Below are 10,113 nucleotides of genomic sequence, written 5' to 3'. Positions count from 1 at the left end.
CAGGTTTGGGATTTCCATGTGATCACTTCCTTTTAGATCTGGAGAGGGTGGGTAGAGGTTTTTGGCACAGTGAGCGTGAGGCGTCACTGTTGGCATCATTCTCAGTGGTCACCGTCACACACAGTATCTTGCATCTGCTGCTCTCAGCGGGTGCACAGAGGGTCCGCACTGCTGTTCATGATGCAAAGAGGACAGAGGGTTGATGCGCCTTGCTCCAGCTCACTCTGGGATCCACTCCCATGGCCACTGGTGCCACCCAGCTCCTCATAACCTTAGGCCTAGCGCTCCAGCACGAGGCTCCGCTGCTTCCCACTGCTAGAAGCAAAAAGACCAGACTAGGAACTGTGAAAGCTGGGAGCAAAGGCGGGGCCAAAGCAACACCCTCCTCACATGGACACAACAAGGACTGTGCAGTACAAGATAACCACAGACCCTGTGCTCACCAGCACTAAGCTGTTATCACACGCATTGAACATGTCTGAGTAATATGGCACAACACCCCCTCGCCTCTTGCCTGGGACACGTCTCCAGACCAAGACACTCTCGCAGCCTGACCCCAGCTGCCATTTTCTAAAGCCATCTCTAGGTGACACCATCTAAATCCTGTAGCATGCACCATACATCATTTACCAAAAACAAAGTTGTTCCAAGCCAAAGCCATTCACAAGTGCTGAGCTGGGCACATAGGAGCATTAATGCCCGGGCATCCTGGGCACTGGCCAAGGCCCCTTCAGGAAATGGGGACCCCAGAGCAATGCATATGTGCATATGCAGAGGTGGCAGCCGCAGGCATGCAGGTGACTGAGATCCTGGCACAGAGCAGAGACCAGGGAGCAGCTGCACAGCCCCACAGTCTGTGGAGGGGGAAATGGGGCATGGGAGGGGGCAAATCGAAGCCCCCACGGTGAGGGAGGGGGCTGGGGTTGGGGCTGTGGCAGGCCAGTAGGGGTGCTCCTGCACTGAGCCACCCACCTCACTGTGCCCAACCCCCTTCCAGGCTTCGAGTGCCTCCCTGGGGGTGCGTCACGTCTGGCCAACCCCCGTCCTGGAGCACACCCACTAGCCTGGGGGTAATGCCCCCATGACCCAGGGTCTGGAGTGATCCTGGCTCTGTGCCCCCTGGGAAACACAGGCCTAGTAGCCCTTGAGAGTACTTGACCCATTTCAAGAACCTGCGGTGCTTCCCCCCATCAGAAGCACAAGTAGTGGTCTCCCTTGGTCAATCGAACCAAGGGGACCCCAAGGTACAATCTAGACCCACTCCCAATAAGTCTCCCATGCTAGGTACAAAGGAGAACTTTATTCGTTACAAGGAGAAGGGTTGGAATAGGGTACAGCGTAGAGCAATATCAGAGAAATCCCATAGAGCAAACAGGGTGGCTGGGTAGCCTTCAATCACGCATCTGAGTTACTGCAAGCTACATGTCTAGTTAGATCTCAGGTCGCTTACCCACAAGTATCATCCAGAGGCAGGTGGAGATTCCCTCTGGAGGCAGGCAGTTCATTGATCATGTCTCAAGAGAGAGAGCAGTTTTCACAAGGCCCAGCTCTTCTCTCTCTGGGTTTTCATCATGGCTACAGCACTTTCTCCTGGGCCGTCCTTAACTTATATAGATCTTATGACCTCATTTACCTGGTCCAATGGAGGCCAGCACCTGCTGGCTGCCAGCCAACCAATTTGAAATGCATCACTGGTTGCCAGATAGACTAGCAGGGTCTCTAGCCCCCTCTCAGTCATGTTGGCATTGCTTAGAGCAACAGGAAGCGTACGCCCCCACCCAGGTGTGTGATGCCAGTCACGTAGGCAGAGGGAGCAGGTTTGCCCCCTCCCTCAGGAATGTCTAAAGCTCAGGGTCACATGAAGAGATGGGGCAGAGGAGTGACCACGGTACCAAATTGTCACGTAGCAGAGTTTTGGAGAGAGACAGGGATGGTATTCTGCCAGGGGGGCTAGGGCTCGGCGCACGGCACTGCCCAGCCCCAGCCAGGTCAGCGAGGTGCTGCACGGCGAGCAGGAGGGCACAGGCCCAGCAGGAGGGGCGCAGCCCCACTGCCAGGAGGTCTGAGTGCTGCTCTGGCCTCTGTTGCTGACCAGCAGTCAGTAATTACTTGGCAGCTGCTCCTTCCCTTTGGGCCTCATTTCTTCCCCGTGAAGCCAGATCAGGACACTTCTGTCGAGTGCCGGAGGAGAAAGAAGTGCCACGCAGCACTTAAAAGCATTTGAAGAAAACGACTTTTCTGTCCCACTGACTGTCCTGAATGGCTGGAAGCTTTCCTGAATCCCGGGGGCTGAAAACCTATTTCAGTGAATGGGAAATGTCACGTTTCCCACTTTAAACTGCCTCTGTTACAGACGGGAAGCACTGCAGGTTTCTTGGCTCAGGACTATTCAGCTCTGCCACCTGGTCAAATGCAGCAGTCAGACCTAATGACAGGTCTGCCCCTGCTCTTGCATAAGCTGGGCGGTCCCTGGCAGGATGGCACATGCTGTGTCAGTGAATTCAGCTTCAGGGAAGATCCATCCTGGCTGAGCTGGTTACTGGAAACCACACTGACCCTTTGGCTGGGGGCAGATCCACCGCACGGAGCTTGTGTTTGCTTTTCTCAGCTCCACTCCCTGCACCAGGTTGCCTGTAGCCTATTTAAAGCAGGGCGGCAGGAAGACCACAGGCTCATCCTTCTCCCGGTTAGGAATCTGCTGGCGAGAGACGTGGGACCTACAGAGCCGGTGAGTGCGAAGCATCCCCCTGGGCCTGTCCATCGGGGCCCCCAGGAACATGAGGCATCGATCCCTCTGTGGAGCCTCTCATGAAGGCATTAAATGGCCTTAGCTCCATCGTTCTCCACCTTTTTAGACACCCTCAGCTCTCAGTTTTCCCTCTGTTGTTGACTACAGAGAAATAAGGGAGTGAAAGAGCTCAGAAAGACCACATCAGGGCAGTATGCTTCTAACACTGTGCAGTCCGATCTGAAATCTCTGGGCTTATCTTGTGAATCGTGTCTGCACACCTAACAGTGCTCACGTTGTGTGGCCTCTTGCAGTACCCTTGAAGGACCTCAAGGCAGCAAGGTGCTGCAGTAAACTGGTTGAGAACGAACGCCTTAGCCTCAGCTGCAGCCATGTTGTGTTTCTTGTTGGCTTGCCCGAATTTCAATAGCTAAGCCAGCACTGGCCCAGAGGGTGTGAGAGTGGGTCCATTGCTTCCTGAGCCTCAGGGCCCCCTAATCATCAGGCCAGAGGCCAGATGGGGGAAGCGCTCCCTTTCTCTCCTGCTGGAGATGCTCCACTTTGCACAAAGGCCTGGAGGCTTTACCAAGCCGAGAGCACAGCGGTGGTTAGAGCCTGTTCCGCTGCGATGGAGGGCCCCAGCCCACGCACGCCCCTTCTCTCCCCCTCACCTGCAAGCCCACTGCCGGCCAGCTTCCTGACCCCCTGCTCTCCTCTTTTCCCAGCTATGAAGTCCATCATGACGCAACTCCCCCTCCTGCTGCTGCTCCTCTCCATGGCCTCAACTGCCCACCTGTGCAGTAAGCGTGCGGTGTTTCTTCTTCCTGGAAATGCGCTGAGCTCGGCCTCAGGGATCCCCAGCAGGGAGGCTGGGATGGGGGTTGCATGAACAAAAGGGACGAGAGACAACTGCCCTGGCAAGGCACAGGCTTTGGTGACTCCGGACTGGGCTCTGACACCCACGGCCGGCCCTGCCATCCTGCCCATGGCTCAGGACGCAGTTGCAGGGACGTTCCCCTGCCTGTGTCCCAGGCCAGGACTAGCAGAGACAGCTGCCGCCGGAGGGCTCCATCACAGCTGTAATGGCTCAAAGGAGCCCAAGGCAGATGTGGGCCCCAGGTGCTGGGTAAAACGATCCCTGCCCCAAAGAGCTTCCAGGGTTAGTGCCTGGCCAATTTGAGGATCCGCCCTGAGACTCCTAAAAGGGCCTGAAGGCATCTCCAGGCAGCCCCCAAAATCAGCCTGAACCAGGACTCCCAATCCTGCTCCAACCTTGACAAGAAGTGACTTGATTTCCAAATCTGTAAGCTGCCAGTAGCTCCCTCTCGCCTCAGCCCAGGTTTCCTGGTTTGCTCCTGTCTTTTAAACACATCGCACCCACCTGAAATGAGCCCCAAACTGTCCGCGTGCTTCTGTGAGTGTGCATCAGGGAGCTGTGTGCGCACCTGTGTGCGCATCTGTGGGTGTGCCGGGGTGTCGGTGGGGTTGCGGGCTGCTGGCCTACTTAGCAATACTGGGGGAAAGGAGGCTGTGCCTCGGATGGGGCTTGGGTCCTTTTCCCAAGGCTTCACTCTTACTTCTTCCCACTCACACCAATAAGCTCCTCAGTCGTTCCTCCCCCAGAGTGCTCTGCAGGGCTCCTCTGGTGCCACACTGCCCACTTGCTGGCGGGCAGCGGCTCTGTGTCCTGGTCCTCCTGCTCCCTGTTGCTGTCCCGCTTTGACTCAGGGGCTCCTACTGGAGCCGCCCCACTGCCTGCAGGTCTTGCTCCTTAAAGGGCTAATCGCTGGCCTTGGAGAGCTTCCCAGTCTGATCTGGGAGACACCACTGACAGCGAGGCAGCACCTGGCTGGGAATGGCTCTGCGTGCACATTGGCAGTGGATACAGATAACCAGGCACACCGCTGCAGCATTAACTCCATGCTGGCTCCTCAGCCCTGCTGAGATGTTTTATTCCAACTGTTATTTTCCCAGTTATACCTGGTTGTTGTTTGAAACCCAACTTTTCATGGAAGACAAACCAAAGTATCATGGCTGTCTGGCACTTCTTGCCTGGCAATGAGTGGGGTGGCATTCTGTGTGGTCTGTCCCCTGTCTGTGCCCTTCCCAGTCTGGGCAGACCAGCCGGCTCAGCCACAGATGCTTTTTTTCATTACAAGGTTGCGAAAATGAAAATGTCCAATTTTGAAATGGTAAAAATATATTTTGGGGGCATGGAAGTGATGGATAATGTGAGACACACAAAACTGCCTCAGTTCCCCTGTAACAGGATAAGACACACCCTCAAGACCTGCAGCCAGTTTAGGAAAGTGGTGCTGGTAACCGCCAGCCTCCCCTGGTGCAGAGAAGTCAGGACTGCCCAGTCCTGCCGCACCTGCCCCCCTGCCCCTTCCAGGCTGTGGGGCAAGGCAGTGACCCAACACCTGAGGGCTGGATGCAGCCGAGCACTTCAGCAGACGTCATTGGGACTGCTCAGAATGAAGCATGTACTGTGCTGAGCTGCAGCTTGAGGGAGCCATGGAGCAATTCATGGAGGCTTACTTATACCTCAGCAGCCACAGGTCACAACAAGGGGTGCTGAGCCCATCGTACCCCCCCAAGTCTGCTGAAACATCCCCCAGCTGGGAGCCCCCCACCAAGGCTGCGGCAGGATTGTCCCTGCAGCTGCACTTGAGCCGTCAGTGTCCAGCAGGCCTGAAAGGGAAGTCTCCGGACAAAGCAAAACAGCTGGCTCCAGAGAGGCCCGCAGGCTCAGGCAGGCAGGTGTGCTGAGCCTCGTCCTCCCCACAACTGGCTGCTGGCGCGGTGTAGACAAGCTCTTCTGTCCCCTTTGCTCCCCAGTGCACAAGGCGGATGACAGTTTTTGCCTCGCAGGGATTTTATGAGGATAATTAATAGGTTTGGGGCCCTTTGAATCCCATGGTATTGGGCCATGCTCATACCCCAGAGACACGGCCGAAAAATGCAGCTCAGCCCTTGCCTTCCAGAACCCCGGCTATTACGATCTTCAAGCTGGAGACCTGTCTGTGTGGCACGTCCCCAACAGGGCGCCGCTGAGGAAGTGGAGGGACTTGGCCATCCTGAGGTACCACACTGAGACTGGCTTCCTCTCATCCGAAGGTGGGAACCTGCTCCGGCTCTAAGAGGTACCGGCAGCCTCGGGCTGGGAGCTATGGAGGCAGTGTGTGCCAGAGGAGCTGGGTGACTAACAGCGTCCGTGGCGCTGGGGGCCCTGGGGAAGCGAGACAACCCTCGGCTTGCATACGGTGCTTCTTGGGGACGCAGGGGATTGAAGAAGGGACCAGAAGCCTTTGGCATCAACACAGCCTGTTTGAATGCTACGGTGATGGCTCACCCTTGGGGCACCATGGAGTCCTGGTTTTGGGTTCAGGCATCTTCGCAGGGATGTTTCTGCACACAGGGGGCAAAGATGCCAGGTACTTGATGATCTTCCTGATTTATACTGTGCCTCATAGGAATGTTTAGGAGCCCTGCCACGGGCCTCACCCTGGCTGTGCTCGGTGCTGTGCAGGCACTGAGCAGAAACGTGGCCACGGCCCCCACGTGTCCATGCCAAAGGACGCCTGGACTTGTCAGCGTCACTTGCTCTTGTTTGTAATGCCCTTGCTGTGCCCAGAAGTTTGTTGTAGGAGATGGGACACTGGTAGAAATTGCCTTGTGAATGTGCACTGAGGTCACCTTCCCCACGACAGCTATCGCGCAGGTTTGCTGGCCTGCCACGATGCTGGATTGCTGTCACGTGTTTGTCTTCCAGAAATACCCGGTGAAATATGGTGCTGGCAGCTGCAAGGTCGACAATGGCCCGGCCGTGCCCATCGTTTATGACTTTGGCAGTGCCGAAAAAACTGCTGCCTACTACTCGCCAAGCGGCCGAGGTGAGCTGCGGTTTGTAGCCTGGGCATGTCCTGCCTCCGCTGCTAGTGCGAATGACCCGTATTTGGGGTGAAAGGAGAGCTCCAACTCAAGAAAAACCAAACCAAAAATCCCCAGGGGACAACGGGGCATAGGAGTGTGTGCATCCACGTGTGAAGGGTTGTGTGTGCATACCTGCATGCATGTGTGTGTTCCCCACTTAATATATGGTACTAGCTGGTCACTGAATGCAAAGTAGCCCCAGAAACTGAAAGGCGCAGTGCAGCAGAGCTAAGCATCGAAGTGTGCCACAGTGGTGAGCACCACAACCATGATTGTAATCCTATCTAAAGCAGTGGTCCTTGACCACGGTGCCACAGCGCCCCGGGATGCCACAAGATCTTTGTAAAGATACTGCAACACCCCAGCTCCTGTGCAAGGAGTGCTGCATGCTCTTCCTCCTACCTGCCCCACAGTCCTGCAGACAAAGGGCACCTACAGCTGCACGCCAACAGCCCCTGCATCGGCCACTCAGCAGGGTGCTCTGCCACGGTTGGCAGACAAACATGTGGAGCTAGAGATGCATTTTTCAGCCCTGCCTGCCTAGCCCCCTGCTTCTTACGCTCTCACAGGGCTGGTTGCGGGGCAGGGATGCAGGGGCAGGAGGCGTTGGTCCTCAGCTTGGGAGTCCCTGGAGGAGCAGCCATGGCAGTGGCAGGGCTTCATTTGCCCCCTCAGATACCGACTGGAGCGAGGAGGTTGTTTCCTTCGCCTTCCCCCTTTCTGTGCAGTATGTGTTCTGTTGCCCACCCCCCTGTCCCTCCAACCCACTCAGTGCCCCCCACATGCCACATGTCCATCCCAGCACCTCATCCCTACCAGCTGGTGTACCCAGACTTTGTCCGTTTGGGCCCCAGGCCTGGATTTCAGGAAAGGATAACGAAGGACATAAATCGGCCCCTCAGTCACAGTGCCCAGTGGTGAGCTAGAACCACACGTAGGGAATCCATAGGGAAAACATGCATAGGGAGCATTGAGCCTACAAAGGTTTAGAGCCACTGGCCTAGACACTTTTTGCAGAGGGCTTACAGCTCTGTTTCATCAACCCCACTCCTTCCCATTTCAGTGGGGTATGTGCCCCTCTCTCCTGCCTCCATTTATCTATTGCATCAATCCCCCTGACTTCCCTTTTTCCTTCATCAGATGAATTCACCACTGGCTTCGTCCAGTTCCGTGTGTTCAATAATGAGAAGGCCCCCATGGCCCTGTGTGCAGGGATGAATGTCACCGGCTGTAACACTGAGCATGTGAGTATCTGGCTGGGCAGTACTGGCATCGTGGCCAGATTCTGGCCAGCTGAGCACTCCAGTCCGTGGCCAGAGCCCAGCAGAATCACTGAGCTACTGGAGAGGAAGAACTGCCTCCTCCTCTAACACCTGCTAGCCATGGGCTGCAAAGTAGGGACATTTTTACTTAAACCCAGCAATGTCCAGAATGAGACTTGTGCATAGCTGCAAAGATACATCCTCAGCCAGTGAATAAACCTCCTGCACGTGTTTAGTCCACACTTACATGTCCACCCTGCTGGGGCAGCATCATTACTCTGTGTGTGTGTGTGTGTGTGTGTGTGTGTGTGTGTGTGTGAGTGCCAAAATCGCCACTTATGCAGCTAAACAGCTGCTATTTAGAGGCTCGAAGGGAAGTGGGATTTCACACCTCGCTAGTAAAATAGGAATCTGCCCTCAGAGTCTCACACTTGGTTAAGTTATTCCACAAATGCTGTCTCTTGCTGCAGCCTGGAGCCAGGACGTCAGAATGAATGGCTCCTGCTGTGCTCCAGTGTGGCACTGCCTCCCTTCTCTGCCAGTATTCCTGCTTGGATGTCAAGCTGGAGGCTCCTGGCTAGAGGGTCTTGCCCCTCCACTCAGGATCAGACTGATGCCATATTTGGGGTCAGGAAGGAATTTTCCCCCATAGTCAGATTGGTACAGACTGGGGGGATTTGCCTTCCTCTTTAGCGGGGGGCACAGCCTCTGCCTGGGATCTCTTGAGTGTACATTAACAACATTTTACAGCAGCAGGATGTTGGCTGCCACAGTCCCCCTGCTTTACCTGTGGCCAGTTCGGGTTTGATGTCTTATGTTGTGTCAGGGATGATGGCAGTTTTATGCAGGGTTTAGACAAGGGATTTGTATGGGATGGTTTAGAAAGGGATGATCCTGCCTCAGGCAGGAGGTTGGACTAAATGACCATAGAGGTCCCTTCCAGGCCAGCTGTGATTCTCTATGATTCTGTGATTCCTTCCAGCACTGCATAGGCGGCAGAGGTTTCTTCCCAGAAGCAAACCCAAGACAGTGTGGTGATTTCCCCGCCTTCAACTGGACTGGCTATGCAACCCATGAGAGCTGGAGCGTGTCCAAAGAGATGGCAGAGTCTGCGGTGCTGCTGTTCTACCGCTGAATACCGGGAAGCCAGCGTCCCCGATGAGATAACATGACTTCACACCTGCCAAGGCCACTCCCTGGAGAGAGAGACTCTCCCTCGGGACTCAGCCAGTAATGAGAAATAAAGAATCTCCATTAGACTCAGATCCTGGTTTGACTTGCTCCTCATGTGATCCAGAGACAGGTTCTCTGCACTCCTGTGGTTGCCATGTTATTGGTTACTGCAGGACTCTTGGGTGAATGAATGCCATCCAGTCCCAGTAACTTATTAGAGGCCAGGAAGAAATATTTTAATGCCCTGTTTGCCAGATTTTTTTTTATTTCCAGTGAAGCATCAGGGTTTGGCCATCGCTAGAGGCAGGATGCCAGATAGGTGGCTCACTGCTAGTAGAGAATCTCTCCACGGTGCTCGGCTGCTGAGTTGCTCAGATGCTCAGGGTCAAACTGATCCCCAGATCAGGAGTCAGGAAAGCAGCTTTCCTCAGTTATATCAGAAATTTGGGAGATTTTGCACTTTTTCCTTCAGCCTGGGTCAGAGATCCATATGCACACCCTGGCTAACTAGATTCCTGGCAATGCCTTGGGCACCAGTGGCATCTTGGTCTCTCCTGTTCTTTGTTTGGGACACACAACCACTGGCAGTCACCTGAGGACTGAACTGTTTTGGTCTGACTCAGGTTGCTGGGCTCAGTTTCAGGCTATCTGGTGAAATGCAATGGCTTGTGGGAAAGAGATGGTGAGACCTGATGACTTAGCCCATTCTGGTATTAAACTCTGAAACCACAAAGACCAGAGACACAGTGCAGCAGAATCAGAAGCCATAGGGCAGAAAGCCCAGGAGATGTGAAGCCTGGAAGTAGCACGATCTGAATCCAAGGTTATAACTATTTCTCCATATGGATCATTATATACCTTCTCACATCTAAGAATGGATGAAGCCAGGGGTGGCCAACCTGCAGCATGTGTGCCACAACCAGCATGGGCAGCCTCTGCATGTGGCAGGCTGCAGATCGGGGAGAGGACAGGCATCACATAACAGATAGGGTGGGGAACAGAAAGCAAGAGCTG

The 10,113-nt window shown here is 54.8% G+C and overlaps 1 pseudogene; it reads left to right on the top strand.

Annotated features, from left to right (window-relative positions):
* The first annotated feature begins 5,212 nt into the window (after nucleotides 1–5,212).
* On the top strand, nucleotides 5,213–9,162 carry LOC132245896 (intelectin-like protein; annotated as a pseudogene).
* Nucleotides 9,163–10,113: the final 951 nt, after the last annotated feature.

The sequence above is a fragment of the Alligator mississippiensis genome, chromosome 15 (assembly GCF_030867095.1).
Source record: "Alligator mississippiensis isolate rAllMis1 chromosome 15, rAllMis1, whole genome shotgun sequence".
NCBI classification, from domain to species: Eukaryota; Metazoa; Chordata; order Crocodylia; family Alligatoridae; genus Alligator; species Alligator mississippiensis.
This window is presented reverse-complemented; position numbering and strand designations above follow the sequence as displayed.